This window comes from Trachypithecus francoisi, unplaced genomic scaffold, assembly GCF_009764315.1.
Source record: "Trachypithecus francoisi isolate TF-2019V2 unplaced genomic scaffold, Tfra_2.0 Lachesis_group10, whole genome shotgun sequence".
Lineage (NCBI taxonomy): Eukaryota > Metazoa > Chordata > Mammalia > Primates > Cercopithecidae > Trachypithecus > Trachypithecus francoisi.
The window spans coordinates 108,980,973-109,003,672 of NW_022681455.1; the positions used below are offsets into that span (position 1 = coordinate 108,980,973).

General features: G+C 49.2%; 1 protein-coding gene across 7 annotated transcripts in view; it reads right to left on the reverse strand.

Moving 5' to 3' along the window:
- Window positions 1–22,700, reverse strand: part of SMPD3 (sphingomyelin phosphodiesterase 3) — a 92,851-nt gene that overhangs the window by 24,828 nt on the left and 45,323 nt on the right. For 3 of the 7 annotated variants that reach the window (XM_033219784.1, XM_033219788.1, XM_033219785.1), the window contains exon 2: window positions 3,454–3,512. The exons of 1 other annotated variant lie outside the window; for it this stretch is intronic. The gene's annotated coding sequence lies outside the window, so the exon portion shown is untranslated. Of the gene's footprint in view, window positions 1–3,453; window positions 3,513–3,626; window positions 3,656–5,862; window positions 5,882–22,700 lie in introns of those variants that run through there. 3 more of the 7 variants (XM_033219787.1, XM_033219786.1, XM_033219789.1) reach the window with 3 other exon arrangements.

Genomic DNA, 22,700 nt, shown 5'->3' on the forward strand with positions numbered 1-22,700 from the left:
TGTCGCCCAGGCTGGAGTGCAATGGTGCAATCTCTGCTCACTGCAACCTCTGCCTCCCGGGCTCAAGCGATTCTCCTGCCTCAGCCTCCCAAGTATCTGCGATTACAGGCATGTGTCAGCTAATTTTTGTTTGTTTGTTTGTTTGTTTGTATTTTTAGTAGAGATGAGGTTTCACCATGTTGGTTAGGCTGGTCTCGAATTCCTGACCTCAGGTGATCCACCTGTCTCAGCCTCCCAAAGTGCTGGGATTACAGGCTTGAGCCACTGTGCCCAGCCAGGTTTGTTTAACTTAAATGCTTAGCCTGTCCGGATAGTATCCTACCTACACCGTGCAGAGCAAGCTGGCTCAAGTCATCCCTTCTGCTCAGAGCATGCCGGCTGCGTCTGTATCCTGCACTCCAGAAGGGCTGGATATGTCCCCGCACCATGGGACTGCTCCTTCTCAGGGCCCTTGGAGGATCCCTCAGAGCCCCTCCCCTGCCCACTCCTTAGGGGCTGGACTTTCTCTTGCCTCTTCCCTCCCTTCTTGGCTGATCCCTTGTGGGTCACCTCTTTCCAGGGGACAGCCAGCCCAGGTATCTCCTGATCTCTGACCACATGTATTTGATTGACAACTCTACATCTTCCTCTAGAAGTTTATTACTCCTCCTCCCCCCACTTCCCCACATACAGTTCTGTCTCCCAAGTAGTTCTGGGCCCTGGATCTCCTCCATACCCTATCTCCTCTTCCCAGCTTACAACTCTGTCCTCTAGTCCCCTGGATCCATTCCCACAACCATATCCCAGGTCAGGCCTCGCCCTCTTCCACCTAGACACTGCAACAGATTCCACCTGATCTCCCTCGTCTGGCCTACCCGGCAGCTGGCGGGGTCTTTCTAAACTACACATCACACCACACTGCTCCCTTACGGCCCTTCAGTAGTGCCTGCTGGCGCCAGGAGGTTGCCCAGGTACCTAGGCAGGGAAGGGCAGGCGGCCTGATTGCTCTGTCTCCTCTTGCTCCTGGAGCTCCAGGGGCCCTGACACGAGCAGTCCCCAACTCTGCCCTTCCAGGCCTCCACACTTCTGTTGGGGCTGTTCCCTGACAGCTGTCATCTGTGTGAAGGAATGTGGACTCAGCAGAGGAGCTCAGGGTTCAAGATTCACAGAGATGATCCCTTTGTCAAAACTCAGCCAGCCATTCCATGGCCCCTGGGATGACTAGAGGACCTTAGGCTGAGGTCAAACAGGCCCTTTCTGTCTTGATAGCTGAGTGTTTCTGAGAATGTATTGCTCAAGCTTGCAGTCTGCATACTAGAAAGGTAGGTAACCAGCCCCTGATAGATCTGACACCCTCAGATCTATCAAGCTAGAAACAGAACTGAGAGACAGGAGGCTCAAGCTATGTCAGCAAATTCCATCCTTCAAAGCAGAAGGAGGGACGGCCTTGTGTGTGTGGCTCTGTGGGTTGTCTCTACAGGACCAGGGACCCTGCCCATGTGGAGCCCTGGGGTTGGAGGGTAAGGTGCTTGCCCACCCATCCCAACTTCCAGTCCCAGCAAATGAGGGTTCTGTTTTCTAACGCTGCGGCCAGATGAGGAGAACAAAGCTTGTGCCCCCTACTCCCCCCGCAAGCACTCAGTATTTTATTCCACCACCTGACCCTAGCTGTGTGTAGAGTAGGCAGATAATAGGAACCCCTGCCAACTGAGAACAAGTGGCAGCCCTGCCCCCTGCTGACCTCGAGCTGCAGCCAGTATGGGCTCATCTGAGGCCACCTGCGGCCTGCTTGGGACCTCAAACTCATTCCCTCCCTCCCTTCCTTTCTCTTTCCCTGCTGTAGCGGAGACACAGCTATGAACCAGTCCATGGCAAAAAGACAAGAGGGAGATTAGACATGAGCATCAGAAAGGCAGGAGTAACGGAGTCGCCTCTTGGGGACATCGGAGAAGGCGTTACCCAGCACACATCTCAGAGAATGTTTTTCACACTGGGGGTTCAGCTACACTGCACAACTACCCCAAATGGGTACAGCTGGCCCCACTTACAGATAAGGAAATGGAGACTCAGAGAGGTAAATGGCAGTCCCTGAGAGGTGCAGCCAAGTCACCTGACTCCAATTTCCTTTTTCTCCCTACTTTTCTTGCCAAGGCTGAATATAAGAGATATGCAAACATACCCAGAAATATGTAAATGAGCAGCATCAAGCACCACCCTTACTTCCAGGACAAGTTCTGGGGGAAGAGTAACATTCCCTACACTGTCTTTGTCCTTCCCCCTCAATTCCCACAAAACAAGACCTTTGCCTCTTTTTTCAGTCCCCTGAAGGTTACATTTGTCACCCACCCCCACTGAGCCACTGGTGAAAACTCCAATGATCTTCCTCCCTCCCTGTGAGCTGCTGGTCTCATCTATTTCTGCTTTTTTTTCTTCCATTCAGTCACCACCACCTTGGATCCCCAAATCTCCCTGCCCCCAGCCTGGTGACCACCCTGGCAACCCTGAAAACACTTAATTTGTCAATATTTGGGAAAGCGTGGGTTCTTACAGTGGTCTTGTTTTGACTCCTAGTCTGAGGCTCCTGACTGTCAGGGGTCACTAGTTTCTGCTTTTATTCCTGAGAATGGTCCAGTAGGAGTCTGAATTACTTCTTTGGGATGGATTCAAGAGTAGAATTACTCAGTAAATTTTAAAGCTTCTGATACATATTGCCAAACTGCTTTCTACCAAGATTCTGTCAATTTGCTGATTGTTTGAGAATATGTGTTTCACAATATCCTTACCAACTCTGGGTTTTAACATTAAAAAATGTGATTTTGGCCAGGCACAGTGGCTCATGCCTGTAATCCTAGCACATTGGGAGGCCAAGGTGGGCAGATTGCTTGAGCCCAGGAGTTGGAGACCAGCTAAGGCAACATGGCGAAACCCAGTCTCTGCAAAAAACACAAAAATTAGCCAGGTGTGGTGGCGTGTACTTGTAGTTCCAGCTAATCAGGAGGCTAAGGTGAGAGGAACACTTGAGTCCAGGAAGTAGAGGTTGCAGTGAGCTGAGACCGCACCACTGCACTCCAGCCCCAGAGACAGTGAGACAGGTCTCAAAAAAAAAAAAAAAGGTTTTTGATAGTTTAGTGGGCAGTGATATCTGGTTACATTTTTCAGGATGCTTAATTTGTATTCCTTTTATGAAGTGCTGCTTCAAATCCTTTTCCCATATATTGAAGGAGTTAGTATTTTCTCCATCGATTGGGTGCACTCCACTTGAGTCAGGTTCGGGTGGGACCCAGACGGTCAGCTCCAAATCGCTTACCCCAGAGTGGTGGTTTTCAAACATTTTAAAAAGCAGGAGAGCCTTTTCTTAATCTCACACAGCATCTCTTTATAAAAACACTAACAAATAGCCCATGAGGAAAGGCCTGGAGCCCTCCCTTGCCCACCCCCACCCCACCCCTCTGGTTCCAGAAGCCTTGGTTTTACCTGAGGAGGGGCCACTGGGACCTCGTTGTCCTCTCTGAAGAAGAGCTGTCACCGCAGACCTGAAAGGAGATGAGCAGTTCACAGGGGTGCCCGGAACAATCTCCAGAGCTCCCCTAACAGCCACCAAGCAGCCCAGAACAGGTGAGCCAGGTACAAAGACCAAGGGGCCCCACCTGCGGCCAGAGGCACTGCCACACCCTCCACGTCGCCAGGGCGCGGGTGTGTGCCCGGCAGTTCCAGTGGACGAAGTGCAGCCCCAGTGGGTGGGGCCTGAGGTTTGTGTGACGGATTTTCAGGGAGGACGGTTGCCAAGAGGAGAGGACTCTGAGGGTGGGATGGATGAGCCCTCCACGTGGACACCGGGACCCAGGCCAGGCCCAGGGGTTGCAGGGGTGAAGGTGGGGGGTGGGGAAGAGGTGAATTCAAAAGCTCCAGCCGCAGGGCCCAGGTTTAATCTGATAGGAGAACCAGAACAATCAGAGTTTTGGGAGCTTTGTGTAATCTCTGCTTCCCTAAGATACTGAGGGTAGGGGACAGCTGAACCCAGGTCAGGGAAGAGGGACAGTGGCCACTGGGATGGGGTGGATTAGGGGAGGAAGAGCAACACTGAGAGGAACCAGAGGGATTTGGTGGCAGATAAGGAGAAGCAGATCAGTGGAAGGGAGGCTCAGGGGGACACTTGGTGAACCCAGAGGGGTCTTTGAAGGGGACAGCTAGGAGGGAACTCATGTGACCCTAGGGCTTTGGACATGATGTCACTGGCTCCCTGCACCCCTTGCTGACTGAGGTGAGGGATCCTGGCACTATGCTCTAGGGACGCTGCCCTCCACACTTGGGCCCCAGTCCCAGTTCGTAGTCCCCGCCCTTGCCCGCTAGTCCCACCCCTGATCCCTGGCCCACTGGCCCAGTTCCAGGCCTCATTCCTACTAACCTGCCGAATCCTTGGCTCCAGGGCCTGCCGCTTCTCAGGCCCAGTCTCTACTTTCAAGTTCAGCACCCCCGGCCCAACGCCTAGTGCAGCCAGGGCTGTCCTTGTGCGCTCCACCTTCTTAAGCCAGTCCCATGGCCCGGCCCAAAGCCCTCTTACCACCCCTCCATCCAGAGTAGGGTGACCCATTACTCTTCACACCCCATCCCTTATGTACACTTATTTTGCAAATCACCCAAACTGAGTGTTTCAGAAGAATCTGAAAGCCGAGGCCCCGTCCATTCTCTGTCCCCTAGCCGAAGATGTTGCAGCAGTGCTGGCAGGAGCGTCTCCTCCATGGCAAACAGTTGGCTCCCTTCTGACTAGGAATTTGCGCAGAAAAGCCTTCGGCTCCAATGAGACCCGGTTCTGGTCTAGGCCATTGGTCTTGGGCAAGTCATTTAACCTCTGAGCCCCAGAGGCTCCCTCCTCTGTAACATTAGGGGCCACTACAAGATCTTGGATGGCCATGGCCAGGACCAAATGAGCACCAGCACTTGATGTTGCCAGATCAGAGTGGGAAGAAGGAAGCCAGAGCCCCCCAGGTCTACGCTCTGCATGTGGTGACCTGGCTTCCCCAGGAGATCTTATGTTCGTGTGGACACCCTGGCTTTTGCCTTCAGAGCCAAGTTCCTGGCAGGATCCCTCCCCACCCATAGCCTGGGGAGTCCAGCCTGCCGGGAAGCGGAGGCTGACCTGCTGTCCCAGTCTGTCCTCTGTCCCTGGGACTCCTGCCTCGTCACCCACAGTTGGCTGACAACCTGCATGCACCTCTGTCCTTCACCCTTTTGCTGGACTGACCTGACCCAGGTCACAGGCTTGCAAGCATCTGGCATTAGACATAAAGGAGGCAGGCCACTCCTGAGCCATTTGGGCCCTTGTCACTCCCAGCCCCCACTGCCCTCTCTCTAAGTGGGGAGGAGCTCACCTCTCATCCCTGAGTGAGAAGTTTGTCAAGCAGGATCTTTGGCCTCCGACATTTCCCAAACTGTCCCCCACCAGCTGCACAGCTGCACAGTCCCTCCCCACTCTCCACCCCGCTCCCATGCCCTACCAACTCTTCTGAAAAATCCCTGCATGTTTTTTTTCAAAATAGAATTAAATAACAAGAACTGACTATTTAGGGAGGGGTTCCTGAGGGGAAATGGAATCTCGACAACCTTGAAATTATAGGCCCTTCTCTTTTCTCAAAGAAAAGAGAAACATGTCAGATCATTGATATTCTGAGCCAGGCCTTGTTTTGAAATATGCTCTCCCCCTATCCTTTCACGAACCACAGACTTTTTCCCTCTTTGAAAATAAGATCACATCAAGGTAGGGATTAGAAATGGGAAAAATTCAATCAGAGCCTCCCTCAGCCAGCTACCCATCTCAGTATACTCCCAGGCAAGCAGAATCAGCTCCTGCTCCAAACCTGCTCAGCATCATCATTCAAAACGCACCGGTAGGAAATGGTGAAACAGAAGAACCTTTCATCCCGGATAAGCAGGGCCTGCAGTGCTGCTCTCCTGGCTCCGACAGCTGGCTTGTGCCTGGGCCGAGTCAGGCCTCTGGTTTAAATAGGCAGTGGGAGCAGAGCAGGGAGGGCCTAGGGGGTGGGTGTGGAAAGTGGGCCGTTTACCTAGCACAGCAAGGCAGTGTCTGGAGCCAGCAGTGGTCCCAAGCACGCGCCTGCCTGCCTGCCTGTCCACCAGGAGGCCTCAAGCCCACAGGCCCCAAGACCGCAGACCAGCACCTGGGGTGACCCCTGATGGATGTGCAGCTCCAAGGGATACGTCCCTAGATGCACTGAGCTTGGTCAGGTTCCTGGATACTTCCACCTCTCCTTTGTAGCAGAACCAGCTGTGGAGATGGATGGACCTGTTCCCCAGGGCCTCTCTCCAAGCCTCAGTTTCTGCCTTCTTAAAATGAGGATAACACTGACTTCACAGGTCCAGAAATAATGTTTGCAAAGGGCCTGGCACCTAGGAGGTTGATTTATTTACCCACATGGTGATACTAGGGCCAGGTACCTTCAATGAGGCTAGAGCCTAGAGGTTTAGTAATGTACCCAAAGTCACACAGCCTTCCATCTGACTGTCAGTGTCAGACCTCATGCAGACCTGGGGCCTCCCAGCCTCATGCTACAGTTGAAGTTTGGGGTGAGTGAGGGAGAAGAGCAGCTGCTCACTTTGGGGAAAAATCTTGACTGAACCCTAGTGAAGGGGTTACCTTTAAGCCCCCAGTGTTACGGGAAGAGGGTCCTGATCCAGACCTCAAGAAAGGGCTCTGGGACCTCGCACAGGAAAGAGTTCAGGGTGAGTCCACACAGTAAAGTGAAAGCAAATTCATTAGAGAAGAAACAAAAGAATGGCTACTTCATAGAGCAGCCCTGAGGGTGCTGGCTGGCTATTTTTATGGTTATTTCTTGATAGTGTGTTAAACGAGGGGTGGATTATTTATGAGTTTTCCAGGAAAGGGGTGGGCAGTTCCTGAAACTGAGGGTTCCTCTCCTTTTTAGACCATATAAAACCAAGTATGACTTCTGGAACATTGCCCTGGCATTTGTAAACTGTCATGGCGCTGGTGGGAGTCTCTTTTGCCATGCTAATGCATTATAATTAGCATATAATGAGCAGTGAGGACAACCAGAGGTGGTTTTGGTCACAATCTTGCTTTGGCAGGTTTTGGCTGGCTTCTTTACTGCATCCTGTTTTATCAGCAGAGTCTTTGTGACCTGTATCTTGTGCTGACCTCCTGTCTCATCCTGTGACTAAGAATGCCTAACCTAGGCTGGATGTGGTGGCTGACGCCTGTAATCACAGCACTTTGGAGGCTTAGGCAGGCAGATCTCTTGAGCTCAGGAGTTTGAGACCAGCCCGGGCAACACGGTGCAACTCTGTTTCTAAAAAATATACAAAAACCAGCTGAGTGTGGTGGTGCGTGCCCGTAGTCACAGCTACTTGCATTGCTGAAGTGGGAAGATCGCTGAAGCCCAGGAGTTCAAGGCTGCAGTGAGCTGTGATGGCGCCAGTGCACTCCAGCCTGGGTGACAAAGTGAGACCCTATCTCAAAATAAACAAAGAATAAGAATTCCTAACCTTCTGGGAATGCAGCCCAGTACGTCTCAGCCTCATTTTACCCAGCACCTATTCAAGATGCCAGCACCTATTCAAGATGGAGTTGTCCTGGTTCAAACACCTCTGATGCCAACACCAAGGCAAGGGGGGTGGCATGGTTGAACAGGCATGGTCAGGCATCCTGTCTGCATTTGGGTGAGACCCTGGGGACGAGGTACAGAAGTAGCCCAGAGTAGCTGCTAGGGATGGTTGGTGAGAGGAGCTGCCCTTCAAACCTCCTAGGTCTCTGAGTAACACTCTAGGGTGGTGAGTGTCTCACCTGGTTTGTTCAACTTGATCTTCCAGTGAGTGGGACAGTGCCCCCACCTCAGTGAACAAAGATTAGGACATAAGCTAATGGGGAATTAAGACAAAGCAGTAGTTTGTCATTTTATGCTTGAAAAAGTTCTGCCCTTAGTGCAAATAAATCTGCTAGTAAATAATTGAAGTCACATGAGGGAGCTGTCTTTAACAGGAAAAGTACACATTTTCATTTTGATTAACAAAATGTTAACTCCTCATTTCCCCTAAAGAAGCAGCAAAACAGAAGACCTGGATCTCTGTTAGTTGGACTCAGTAGGGAGATCAGCTTGCCTATAAATACTGAAGAAGATGAAGTTGAAGTTATGATTACATATGAAGCCCATTCATCTGCCAGTCATTAATTGTTATGTATATTGTGGACATGACACCCTTTCAGAAGTTTGGATTACAAAGGTGAGAGACACACTTGGAAAGACTGTGCACTTCAGAGACCCACCTAGGTTCAAACCTGGCCCTGGGCAACACTGGGCCTTCACTTAGTCTCTATGAGCCTTGGGTTTCTACTACTTTGCAAGGCTTTTGGGAGAATTAGATGAGATGATACTAGTGACAACTCTTTGTAAGCATTCAGTGATCAGTTATCCATTTGGAAAGATAATTCTACAGGGAGCATGGGGCAGGCAGGAGGGGAGACAAGCAGGAAGGCCAGTGCAGTAGGCAAAGCAGGGAGATGGAAGGGCCAAGGCAGTGGGAAGAGAGAAGGGTCACACATCTGGGGGACATCTAAGAGGATAGAATGGTGTTATGGACTGAATGTTTGTGTCCCCAACAAATTTATATGTTGAAGCCCTAAACCCACTGCATGGCTGCATTTGCAGATAGAGGCTTTAAGGAAGTATAGATGGTCTCTGACTTATGATGGTGTGACTTAAGAATTTTCAACTTTTCTTTTTTTCTTTTTTGAGACAGTCTCACTCTGTTACCCATACTGGAGTGCAGTGGTGCCATCTTGGCTCACTGCAACCTCCACCTCCCGGATTCAAGCGATTCTCGTGCCTTAGCCTCCCAAGTAGCTGGGATTACAGGTGCCCACCACCACATGAGTTAGTTTTTGTATTTTTAGTAGAGACAGGGTTTCACCATGTGGTCCAGGCTGGACTCAAACTTCTGACCTCAGGTGATCTGCCCACCTTGGCCTTCCAGAGTGCTGGGATTACAAACATAAGCCACTGTGCCTGGCCAAGATATTTCAACTTTTCAATGGTGCAAAAGTAAGAGACATTCCATAGAAATTGTACTTTGAATTTTGACCTTTTTATTATTTTAATTTTTTATTATAAAATGTTAGTTATTATTATAAAATAGACTTTGTTGGATGATTTTGCCCAACCGTAAGCTAATGTGAGTGTTTTGAACATGTTTAATATAGGCTAGGTTAAGCTATGTTTTCTAGTTTAGGTATATTAAATGCATTTTCAAGGAACTGTATTTTCAACAAAAGATGGGTGTATAGGGATGTAACCCCATGATAAGTTGAGGAGTATTTGTAATTAAGTTTGAAAGTGGTCATAAGGATGGGCCCCTGATCTGATAAGATTAGTGTTCTTATAAGAAGAGATGCCAGGCCAGGTGCGGTGGCTCACACCTGTAATCCTAGCACTTTGGGAGGCCAAGGTAGGAGGATTACTTGAGGCCAAGAGTTAGAGACCAGCCTGGCCAACATACGAAACCCTGTCTCTACTAAAAAGACAAAAATTAGCTGGGTATGGTGGTATGTGCCTGTAGTCCCAGTTACTTGGGAGGCTGATGCATGCTTGAACACAGGAGGCGGAGGTTGCAGTGAGCTCAGATAGTGTGACAGAATGAGATGCTGTCTGGAAAAAAAAACAAAAAAAAAAAGAGAGAGATGCCAAAGTGCTCACAGGAACCAAAGAAAAGCCATATGTGGACTTAGTGAGAAGGCGGCTGTCTACAAGCCCAGAAGAGAGCCCTTACTAGAAACTGAATCAACCAGAACATTGAACTCAGATTTCTAGCCTCTAACCTGTAAGAAACTAAATTTCAGTTGTTTAACCCACCCAGTCTGTGGTATTTTGTTATGGTAGCCCAAGCAGACTTATACAAATGGATGGGGACCGAGGGGTACCTGGGTAACATGAAAATGGACCAGGAGGCTGGGCATGGTGGCTCATACTTGTAATCCCAGAACTTTGGGAGGCCGAGGCAGGCAGATCACTTGAGGTCAGGAGTTCAAGACCAGCGTGGCCAACATGGTAAAAACCCATCTCTAGTAAAAATACAGAAATTAGCTGGGTGTGGTGGTATGACCCTGTAGTCCCAGCTACTCGGGAGGCAAAGCCAGGGGAATTGCTTGAACCCAGGAGGTCAAGGTTGCAGTGAGCTGAGATGGTACCACTGCACTCCAGCCTGGGCGATGGAGCGTGAGACTGTGTCTCAAATAAACAAAAAAAAAAACAAAAACAAAAACAAAAAAATGAAAAAGAAAATGAGCCAGGAATTTATTTGGAGGTCTCCCGGTTCAGGTAACTGTATGGCTGGTGAAGTTGTTTGCTGGCAGTGGAGGTGGGTGAATGGGCGAAGGCAGGGTTTGTAGTGTTGAATGACATTTGCATAGACATATCCAGACAGAAGTGGGATATTCAGACCCAGAACTCAGAGTTGAGGTCCAGATTGGAGCAGGTTTGAGAATTATTCGCATGTAGGTGGACTCTTGGGAGTGACTACATTTTGTCAGATCACTTACACTTTCTTTCTTCTTCAATTGGTCCATTCTAATTCTAATTTCTTGTTATGTAAGATAGCTTTTGTCTTTTATATTTTTGTAAAAATCAGATATTCTCCTTTGCTTTAAAAAAGCACAGTTGTGCACAACTTTCCCCAATTTTTACATGACTTTGTTTTCCCCTACTTGTAGAGAACAAGTTTTGTTTAGGAGCATAACTGATGCGGTTAGAATCTACTTGTGCGGTTAGAATTGCACAATTTTTTGAGGCTCATTTTGTCTTCAATATTTGTGATGTCAGTTCTCCTGTCATTCTTACACAATATCAGAAGAACATATCTCCCTTCACTTCAGCTTATTGGATAATTTATAATTCAAAATTTAAACTAGCAAATGCTTATTTCTTTCCCTCAGAGTTGAACTTGAAAGGCACAGTGTGTTTTCTTTAGTTCTAGGCTGAGCTGTTTTTTCATTTCTGGAAACTTTTCTTATATTATTTCTTTCCTGATGTCTCCTTTATGTGTTCCTCATCCATTCATCTCTCTCTTCTAGGAGTACTTTAGGGCTGTGATACAATTTTTCCATTTTCCAAATCAGTTATTTGCTCCTCTGTTTTCTTTGTCTACATTTTAGGTTTCATGTCTTACCTTATCCTCAACATCACTAATTTCTTTGTTCTATTTGTTTCTGTTAATGCCAATTACTACTTCCAGGTGTTTTCCAATTCTTTTGTCATTTTCACCATGGAATTAAGGCTATTGTTTTTCCTGATCTGTTTCTGTTAGTATTTTGTTGTTGTTGTTATTTATTTCTTTCAAAGTAGTTATAATCCAGTTCATCTTCCTTGTTCCTTAGATTCCATCATTTAAAAAACAAATTAATTGACATTTATTGGGTGCCTACTGCATGCAGACACTGCTGCTCATCATTTAGTACTTGTAACTGTCTGCTTTCCTTCTAAGTTTAGTACAGCAGGATTCAGAATTCTTCAGTCACATCTGCTTTGGGCAGGTTCATGATTAATTCATTCATTTATTTTCTCTTGTTCCCCAAAAGATTTAAGATAACTTAAACTGTATCCTATGTACAGTATGAGACTTTGTTTGTTTGTTTGTTTAAATAGGGAATTAGAGCTAAGGGAAAATAGAAAAAACAAGAGGCAATCAGGCAGAGCTAGAGATGCAGAAAGAGTGAGTGAGGTGAAGTCTCAGTCCAATGGTGGCCTCAGGTAGGCACAGAGATGTGTTTTATGACTGAGGCTTGTCCTGTTGATTTTTGTGGGTGGTGTTGAATGACACTTTGTTTTAAATTCTTGCTTGAACGGCTGCAGTGCAGAAGAGGCCCCCATGGCATCACTCCCTTGGCTAGCCCCCCGGGTGGGAAATGCTTGTATATATATCTTTCCCAAGGGGGACGGAATTGAAAAGAAAAGAAAAAAAAAAAAGAGGCAGGATTATAGGTCATATGTGGGCTGGGGGCACATAAACAGTGTAACAGTGAACTCCAACCTCATGGTTCACCTTCCAAAACTCAGTATTGATTGAGCTACTCATTAGCTGTGTATTTCCTGCACTCAGAATCAGAGATTTTCCCTGTGTTGGGTGGCAACTGTAATCTGGTCGAGAGGAAGGCTTTTCAGGGGCTCTCTGTTCCCACAGAACTCAAGAGTGGCCTCATTTCACACTTCTTGGGAACTAGTTTTTCGAGTGACAGATTGATTGGTGTATGGGTGGTTACCAAAAAAGATTCTATTTTATTAGCTGTTTGTCTTGCAAAGTTAAATAGTTTTTAAAACTTTATCAAAATGTCATCATCTCCAGGGTTTAAAGTGTGCCCTCTGGCTTTGAGGGAAGATCTCAGTCCCATAGGTGAGTCCCATAGCCGTCATGTCCCAGTTTACCTCAAGTCATTGAGCAATGAGCCCGAGATGCGGCAGGTGAGCTCAGGCCTGTGGCTGCCCTAGTCTGGGCCCACTTAGGGGGTGACCCTGAGTGGCAGCTAGCTGAGCACCAAGGTGACAGACGGCTCTAAATTTCATCCCGGTGCCTAAACTGTCTTAAAAAAATACATCAAAGGAAAAGTAAAATCTAGACATTCCTATACATGAGAGACTATGTATATAGGTAATACTGCTTTTCTGTTGAGAAGGAAATAGAAAACATTTCACTTACTCTTTTTTTTAAAATTAAAAATGAGGAATATATCAAACAATGAAAAAGACCTTGGTTTCCTATTGTGGTAGTTAAAGAAGAGAGACAAACAGACTGAAAGTGGTTGAGGGAAGGCAGGGAGCAGAGTCCTGTCCCATGGGTGCCTCAGCTCAACGTGCCTGGCCTGGGCAGCCCAGCCCTGCCCTTCCAGCCTCAGTGGCTGCAGCCCCTAGTTGTCTACTCTGTCCTTGGCCCCTCCCTCAGCCCCAAGTGTCCTGTCCAGAGTCAAGGCCAATTACTCCTAGCTCCTGAGTCCATTTCTGGTCCCTGCTCCCAACCCTTCCCTGGCTGTCATCTCCACCAGGGCCTCCTCCTGTCTTGCCTGCATTGAGCCCCTTCCCTCCCAATCGGGCTGAAGTCCGTGATCCCTACCACCAGCAGCTCTGAGCTCATTCTGCCCTTGTCGAGCATCTCCAGATCTCCCTCTATCCCCAGGATCAATCCTTCTACCTGGGCTGGCTTGAGGGCCCCCAGTGACCAGGCCCCGCCCTCCCCAGTCTCATTTGTGCCCCTCCCTTTCTCCCACTGATTTGGTCTGACGGCCGCGACCTCTAGCATTCACTGTTCCTGGAACATACCATGCTCTTTCACGCCTCCATGCATTTGCACATGCTGTACCCTGTGTCTGGAACACCCTGGTGGTCCAGCTCCTCCAAGGCTCAGCTTTAAAGCTTCCAACCCCCTCCCCTCAGTCTCACACCCCAGGGCTTTGTACTCCAGGCAGCCTAGAGCCCCCTCAGCTCCAAGCACAGGGCCCAGTCCCTGATAGAGGCCTTCTGGGAACCTTGGTGGAATCAATAAAGTGATTTCTAGCCAGGCAGGCACGTCTATCACCAGAAGGTTCGATTCCCTTTGTACACACCAGGGGGCACAGCAGGAGCTGTGAGAACTACTCCCAATTGTTTGAATTAGTGCCTCAATGAGGCTACTTTCTCATAAAACAAAAGAAAACAAAGCAAAAATGCAACATGGAGACTTGAAATCTAAAAACTGTGTGAACTCACGTGTATGTCGTGAGTGCCTATAGCTTACTGGAATCATCATCTTCATCAACATGATTATATCAAAAATGTTTTGGGGCACCCACTGTGTGCCAGGCACTGTGTTCAGAGCATTCCATGCACAATGTCTTGTTTCATCCCCTAAGCAGCCTGGGGAGGGTAGGTATTATTGATCCCGTACTCAGAGATGAAAATAGGCTCGGAGGGGCATACGTGACTTGCTCAGTCACACAGCTAGAGGGTGGCACAGATTCTGTGAGCAAGACTTATCTATGGCCCCATCCTGGTTAGCATTTTGACCGATGGGGCTCTCAAATACATTGGAGCACCCATAGGTAAGGGAGGAACACCCCAGGGGTTGGGAAATCTTGCTAGCCACCGCCTTCCCCTCTTACCTGCCTCCTCCTCTGTCCCAGAGGGATTCAAGGTGGATGCTGCCATGATTTGTTCTTAACACTTGAGTATGAATTCATCCATCAACTGTTGTCCTGGACATCTGAATGGTCAGAGAGTTGGTGGGGATTGGGAGGTATAAACCCAGCAGGAACCAGGTAGAGTTCTGCTGTGGGGCTGAGGGATGATGGGGAACACCCGGTCAAGCCCATTGTCTCTCCCTGGTGTCCTTCAGCCTTGTGCTCTCCATACAGAAGCCAGAGTGATCTTTCTAGGTACATATCTGGGCACCCTCCCAGCTGAGAACTCTTTCATGGCCCCCAGGATAAAATCCATGCCCCATGCCTGCCTCCTCTCCTGTCGCACTTCTTGCCAAGCTTGTCCTCAGAGCTCTCCTCTTTCCTCCTTGGTCCCAGTCTCTCTCCAGCAGGGCCTTTCCCCAGACTGGAATTCCACACCTCGTCTGGTTGGCTCCTCCTCATCTTCTTGCCTTTTGCGGGGGGGTCTCTTCAGGAAGCCTTCCCCCCTCCCCTGGTGGCAGGGCTTCATCTTAGGGCCTCCTACAGTGAGCCCCCGCTGCTCCTGGCACCACCCCAGAGGTGGCCTCTAGAGGGTCTGGGACCTGGGTCACATGTCAAACAGTCCTGGCCTCCTGCAGACAGGCAAGGCCAGAGGATGACAACCACAGGGAGGAATATGCCCCAAAGGCAGCCTTCCAGAGGGAGATGCAGAATCTGGTTCTGGGATGTTGGGGCTTCATCAGGGAGGAAGAGAGTCCAAGAGGTGGGTGGGCGTCCGGAACGTGCTAGGGCTGTGACCGCCTGGGCCCCTGCTGGAGCTGCAGCTGTGGATGTTCTCAGGGAGAACAGGCGGAGGGAAAAAGGGGGTCAAGGACAGAAGCTTGGGGCTCATCCCATTTTTGGCTTGGTGAGGAAAGAAGAGCCAAAAAGAGCACTTGGGAAAAGAGGAAGATCACAGAAAAGGTGGTTAAAATATAGCACTGTTTTTATTTAGTTCTCAAATAATCTTACTTTTTCTTTTTCACTTAGAATAGCTGGAAAAGGAGGGCCCTACGTGGCAGTCCCTGGGATGAGAAAACCATGTGTCAGAAAGCTGGTGCCGAATCCCTCGCGCTATTTTTACCTTCCTGACACTACCTCTTTGAGCCCCGAGGAGGATCCTGGCCTGAGGTGGCCGAGCTGGAGTCTTCCAGGCTGATGTGGCCAACCATCACCTTGTTCTCCAGAAACCACCAAAAAGCTGGCTATTCACTTTTCTTGACCAGAAATAAATGCATCAGAGAAGTGTTCTCAAGTAATCTTGAGGGATATGAACACAAAATTATCCCATAAATTGCTTTTGTTTCCTTTCCTCAGTTCAAAGTTGGTTTTTGGTTTGCATTAGTTACATTAAAATTGGACAGTAATTCATGCTCTTAAAATAGAATCTCCATGTTCCCAAGTTTAGAAAGAAAAGCCACCTAGGAATGAGAAAAACGTGGACCTACGTGAAATGCCATTTCATTAGCCACAGAATCTCTTATGGGCCTTGGTGGGAGCACCCATCAGGTGGGATTTGTGGCAGAGCACACCGAAGCAGAGTGTATCTGTGGCCACTTTTCATTCTGTTCCCCACTCTGGGTCAAGGAAGCCTTTGACATCGTGGCCAGGAGCTCTGGGAGCTCACTAACCTCTAATTACATTTCTTATTTAAAATAGTGATAAACAGTCCCTCTGTTGATTCAAACTTTTAAAAACACTGAGCCTGTAGTTGTTGGCTCTGAACAAAGAGAGCAAATCCTCCTGGCCTCCTCAGGCCCGCCCAGCCTCCGCCTACACCTCTGGGTTCTCAGACTCTCATTCAAATGCTGAAGCCAGAAAATGTCCCTCTGGGTGGGCTTGAGGGGAGGTCACTTCAGGATTCAAAATCAGGACTGGCTAGGCTGTGCAGTGAGGCCCCATTTTCCTCACATGGGGACTTCTGGCTTCTCCGATTACCTGGCTCCTGTTCTGGGTTCAAGGTGAAGGTCAGGAGGTGAGAAGGAGGAGCCACTATCTTACCCCACTGCCCCATGGTCTGGTGCCCCATAGCATGTCCACTCACCACTATCCTTCATTTATGAATGTCAGCCCCTGGTCCCACAGGCCTTGGATGTAAAGAGAAAAACTCTGCTGTCCCCATGTCCCCAGTGCATTTGCTGCCTGGAATGGAGGGAAGTAGGGACCCCTTCTAGGCCTGTGGGGTCCCCTTTAGGAGCCAAGTGCCACCCATCCCATCTTGTAGACACCCACAAAGAAGGAACCTTGAGGCCCAGGCTACCTAGAGGCAGCTGATGCAATGTAGGGGCGGGTGGGTGGGGAGGAAGGAAGAATGATGGTCAGACCCCCACTGGCCATTCTTCCTGGATGACTTAGAACCCAATCAGCTGCTGCTTGCCTAGACTGCCAGGTTGCCTTGTCCTCATCATTTGGAAGACTGCACCAGTGGCCAGGTATGGACTTTGCTTTGTAGTGACCATGTCCAGAGAGGAGCCCCTTGTTATAAACACAGTACATCAGTGACATCCACGATAAACCCAAAGCCCTGCCTTGTCTCAGGGCTAAGGCCAAGTTGGCCTAGGCCCAGCTTCTCTCCATAGCCTCATGCCTCCCCAGGCACCAGTGTGGATGTCACCACACCGCTCCACTCTACGCCATAGCAGGGTAGCTACTATTGTAGTCCCCATTTTACAGATGAGGAAACTGAGGCCCAGAGGGGTAAAGCATGCTACCAAGATCACAGTGGAGGAGCTGGGATTTGAACCCAGGTCTGTCTGACTCTAAAACCAGTGCTCTTCTCAATCCACCCTGCCACAGAACCTCCTAGTCCCACTTCTTGCCTCTGCCAAGTGGCCTCTAGAAGGAACCACCCTCAAATACGTGTCAGGGGTGATGTGGTCCTGGGTAAGGGTCAAGGGCTTTGTGGAGGTGCTGGAAAGTCCAGCCCAGCTCTGCTAGGGTGTCCCCCTGACCTTGCCAGCATGACCCATTTGGGCTGTAATTTTAAACGATAATTATGGATTAGCTTGGTGACCATCAGGCCCTTCTGCTACATCCCAGGAAATGGACCTAACCCTGTTACAGGGCAAATCAGATATAATCAGCTCCTAATTCAATATGGTTGTTCTAAGTCACATTTATCAAGGGACAGAAGCTGGCCCATGGGTTAGACTACAGTAGTGGTTGGATTAGATTCAGACAAGAATCCTCAACTTGCACTTTCTGACAGTTTTCTAAAAATTAAGTGGAAGAGATGAACTTTTTCAGTACCATATGCTATAAGTACACAGACTTGTATGTCTCACACACAGATGGGGGCATCTTTCAGATTGGCCATGTGTCCCTGCAGTCTTGATCTGCCATGGTTGTGCCTCTCAAGCACCGACAAAGGTGCCTAGACACCTGGAACACTGCTCTGTTCAAAACCAAACCTGGGCAATCACCCAGTGTGCAGGGCTGGCCATACCAGCCCCGTCTGTGGCTGAGGACTGTAACTGGGTTCAGGTACACGGCAACTTCTGGCCAGCTCTGAGTGAGAGAGGATTTCTCTTCTAAGTGGTGGTTTGTGGGATCACAGAGGCCAAATAATAATCAGATTATTGGATGCTTGTGATTGGATCTGTTAGTTTTGCACTGGATTGAACTTTTTTCTCCCGACCCCCACCCATCGCTTTCAGAGTACTGCCAGTGCCACCCTCTGTGAGGTGCTGGCCTCAGAACTCAGACAGTGAAACAAGTACAGAGTCTTGAATGAACTACCCAGGCCAGCATCAGTGAGTGTCAGAACTGGGACTTGAGCTCCAATTTGTCATGCTCCAAAGTCTGGGCATTTTTCACAGCATCCCTGGGTCTCACCCTTTTTCTGTCCCAGTCCACCTGAGGGGAAAACAGGGGCTGAGGGGAGCGGCATGCCATATCCTGTTGCAGGGAGCACTTCAACATGTAGCTGACACATTTGGACCTGATGTCACTGGCAGTGGTGGTTTTTTGAGCCAATTTTTTAGGTTTTTGCCGCCCGGCTCAGTGGTGATATCCAGGAGGGAGTAGAAAATGCAATACTTGAGTTTGGGCAGTTGGGGCTGGAAGTGGAATTGGGGGTGATGGCATATAGGAGGCAGCAGGGGCTGGGGCATAAGTGGGATGTTACGGGGGGTGAGTTTGAAGACAGGGCCCCGTCTTTGGAGCATGCTTTAGAGTCAGGGTGGAGGTGGGACAGGGCATCTGTCCAAGAATCTCCCTGATCCTGGCCTCACCTAAATGGTAATTGTCTGAGAGCCCCACTCCAGTAGCCTGGTGCCAGGAGCTTCAGTCTTCTTATGGTAAGGGGAAGTTCCAGGGCAGTGTGCTGGCCAGGACAGGAGACTTTCATAGGTACAAGGCAGGCTGTCATACCAGGTTTTCTGGAAGCCTTCTTTTTTTTTTTGAGACAGAGTCTCGCTCTGTCCCCCAGGCTGGAGTGCAGTGGCGGGATCTCAGCTCACTGCAAGCTCCACCTCCTGGGTTCACGCCATTCTCCTGCCTCAGCCTCCCGAGTAGCTGGGACTACAGCGCCCGCCACCACGCCTGGCTAATTTTTTTGTATTTTTAGTAGAGACGGGGTTTCACCGTGTTAGCCAGGATGGTCTCGATCTCCCAACCTCTTGATCCACCCGCCTCGGCCTCCCAAAGTGCTGGGATTACAGGCGTGAGCCACTGCACCCGGCCTGGAAGCCTTCTTAAAGCACCTAGGACCTTATAAATGCCTTCCTCGCAGATCTTTAGAATCCCAGCAAGGCAAACATGCCAAATGGCTAAGAGGACAGCAGCTTCCAGTTTATCCTCACTTGTCATGGCTTTGTGTTCAGCTCTCCTTCCCGCCTGCCAGCCTAGATGACCAACAGCGACCCCAGGCCCACACCAGACAATTCTCTGAAAACTCAAAGAGGTGGTAGCCACAAAGAGGCAACAAGGTGCTACAGAATCCTACCCAGCCTTCCTTAGCAGGACCTCCCTGCAAGCGCTGACTCTCCTTCACCCACGCCACAGCTGGCTAGTGACCTTCCTCTGAGTCACGTCTCTCTCCCTTTTAGACCGTCATTTCCCTGACTCTGCCTACAATTAATAAGGTCTAATTCTTAGAATAAATCTCTGATTCCATTATACTTGTAGTATTCTGCCTCCCTGATTGAACCCTGAGTGATACAGCACCTCACCTCTGCAGGCCTCCATTTCTCTCCTCTGTAAAACGGAGATGGTATGTGACATGTGACATACCACCCTAGGAAGGGGGCTGCATCTGAGTGCTGAGGGCCAGGAGGCAGGGATTGATTCTGTGTGCACATTTGTCATAATCTGGGGACAAGCAATAAGCCAGAGTCATGGCTCAACTCAGTGTGGCTTTTCATCTTGCACAAGCTGTAGGAGTCCCACAGAGCAGGGCCCCCGTGAGGTCAGTGGGTACATTTATGCTGGTGGTGGAGGGCGTGGTGACTCCTTCCAGCGATCTGTTCGGTAGTGATTGGTTATATAGCATGGGGAGTGCTATGCCTGAGTGTTCAAGGTGACGGCAGGTCAGTGCCTTTTCTGATTGGATGCTGGAATGCATTCAATAGTTAGGAATTCTTAGGAATGCAACCTCCAACTGGAATGTCACTCCCCTGGAAAACCAGTGTATGCTGAGTTAGGAGACTTCCAGGAAGATGCTGAGAAGGGCTTGTTGGGCCTGAGATGTGCTCTGCTGACTTGCTGGAGGGGAGGCTTTGTTTCTATAATGATGATGAGCTAGTCTTGCCTCTGGAGTACGTAGAATGGATTTGGAGACACTGTGTCAGGGTGCAGCACAGAGTGTCATGCTCCCTCTGGCCCCAGGGCCTTTGTTCCTACAGCTCTGATTTTAGATGTGATGTGGCTCCCTCCTACACTTTGTTCAGGTCTCTGTTTCGAACATCACCCCCTTGGGATAGCTTTCTCTGACCATCCCGGACAAATAATGCCTCCTGTCCCCCTCCCCTCTATTCCCTTCCCTGCTTCATTTTTCTTTCCAAAACATCACCACTTAACTCGTTATGCGTTTCTATGTTTTCTTTCTTCTTCCACTGAAACACGAGCTCCCTGAGGACAGGGATTCTGTCTGTTGTGTTCACTGTTGGGTCTGTGACACCCAGAACAGTGCCAGGCTCAGAGTAGATGCCCATACAAATTTGTTACAGGTCAGAACTGACCTTTGCGTAAAGAGAAGTGGCCTGACCTGGCCTCACCTCTATTTCTGCCTTCATTCATGCCTGAAAACAACAAATACGGTTTTCCTGGTCCTGGAAAAAGGCTACTTCTTGATGTCAGGAAGGCTGGTTTGACCAATTCAGTACCAAACATGAGTTCTCTATATCCAGGGATTTTTATTCTTTTTTTGTAATCATTACTCTTGATCCTGGGATCTATAACCATTTTAGAGGTGGATTTGATGTGATTAAATTCTTTCCTAGCCTAATCCTTTATGGAAAACAAAAGTTTGAAATGAAATGAATTAGAATGGATTTGCTGAGGTTTGATTGTTTGCACAATAATTTTACCCCAGCTCATTTAAAAACCAGGGCTGGGCCTCATGCCTTGAAGGATACCCTGACAAATATTCCGTAATGAAGGGGAACAGCTCCCCACTCTTGTGTGACAGCACTTACTGAGTGCCTGTGACTAGGGGGGTGACCACACACACAGGAGTCAGAGGGGCCAGCTGTCAGAAGTCCCATGCACTTTCTTTTGCAGGAACGCCAGGTCCCAGGGAGGCTGAGGTGCAGCTGGGATGCTGGGCAGGATGACAACCCTGCCATTGTTTCTCTGTTTTCTTTTTTGTTTTGTTTTGTTTTGTTTTTTTCTGACAGGGTCTCATTCTCTGCAGTGGTACCATCATGGCTCACTGCAGCCTCTGCCTCTTGGGCTCAAGCGATCCTCCCACCTCAGCCTCCTGAGTAGCTGGGACTACTCTGTGCACACCATCACGCCCAGCTAACTTTTTTTTTTTTTTTTTTTGAGATGGAGTTTCACTCTTGTTGCCCAGGCTGGAGTGCAATGGCACGATGTCAGCTCACCACAACCTCCACCTCCTGGGTTCAAGCGATTCTCCTGTCTCAGCCTCCTGAGTAGCTGAAATTACAGGCAAGTGCCACCATGCCCAGCTAATTTTGTATTTTAGTAGAGATGGGGTTTCTCCATGTTGGTCAGGCTGGTCTTGAACTCCCGATCTCAAGTGATCTGCCCACCTCAGCCTCCCAAAGTGCTGGGATTATAGGCGTGAGCCTCCATGCCCGGCCCGGCTAACCTTTGTATTTTTTGTAGGGACAGGGTTTCACCGCGTTGCCCGGGCTGGTCTTGAACTCCTGGACTCAAGGGATTCTCGTTTGCCTTGGCCTCCCAGGCATGAGCCACCACACCCAGCTGTTTTCTCTCTTTTCTCCTGGAATCTCCATGGGCCTCAGCTTAGCAATTGTGAGAGTGGGTGTGCAGGGGGTGGGGCTTGAGGACGGGCTGGCAAGCAACCTTTAGAAGCAGGTCTGAAGGGACTTGTCAGGGGTTCACCAGGTAGGAAATGGGGGTTACCTGTGCCCCCAGCCCACCTGCCATTGAGGTGCTAGACCCGAGAGGCTGTCATCTTTGTATAGATGCTGGGGGCATCAGGACAACCTGAAACACAGGCTGAAACACAGGAGCACAGCATAGAAAAGAAGTCTTTCCATCCAAATTGGAAATGAAAAGCCCCTGGTACTTGACAGATCTACTCCAGTGACTTGCAACACTGTGTGGGAGACTTGTCCTTGGCAGCAGCAGAAATGGGGCGGTTCTGAACTTTCTCTCTGTAACCCCAGGCACATGTGTACAGACTTGCCAGGCCCTGTGGGCCAAGTAGATGTAGGACCTGGCTCTTATCTGGAAATTTGGTAACTCGAGGAAAATGAACTTTTCCTCTTCTGCTGCTTTTGTTTTTAACTTTGGGGCCTTGACATTTGTGGCATCTGCCCTCTAGGACCTATAGCTTTTGGGACTGCTTGTAGACACCTATTCTACCAGCAGAGCTTCTTCCCCTAAGGCAGGTGTTTTGATGAGGACTTGGGGTCACAGCCTCAGGACTCATGGCTGCTCTGTATCTTCCATCCTGCTGGCCTGGACCACACAGTTCCGTTACTTTGCCAGCTTCCTTGGCAGGTTTCATTAAGAGAGATGCACAGGCTGGACGTGGTGGCTCACACCTATAATCCCAGCAGTTTGGGAGGCTGAAGCAGTCAGATCTCTTGAGCTCAGGAGTTCGAGACCAGCCTGGGCAACATGGCAAAACCCCGTCTCTACAAAATATTCAAAAATTAGCCCATGTGGTGGCACACATCTGTGGTCCCAGCTACTCAGGAGGCTGAGGTAGGAGGATTGCTTGAGCCCTAAGGGTTGAGGCTGCAGAAAGCCATGATAGTGCCCCTGCACTCCAGCCTGGGTGATAGAGCAAGACCCTGTCTCAAAAAAAAAAAAAAAAAAAAGACAAAGAAAAGGCAAAGAGAGAATAATTTTGGCT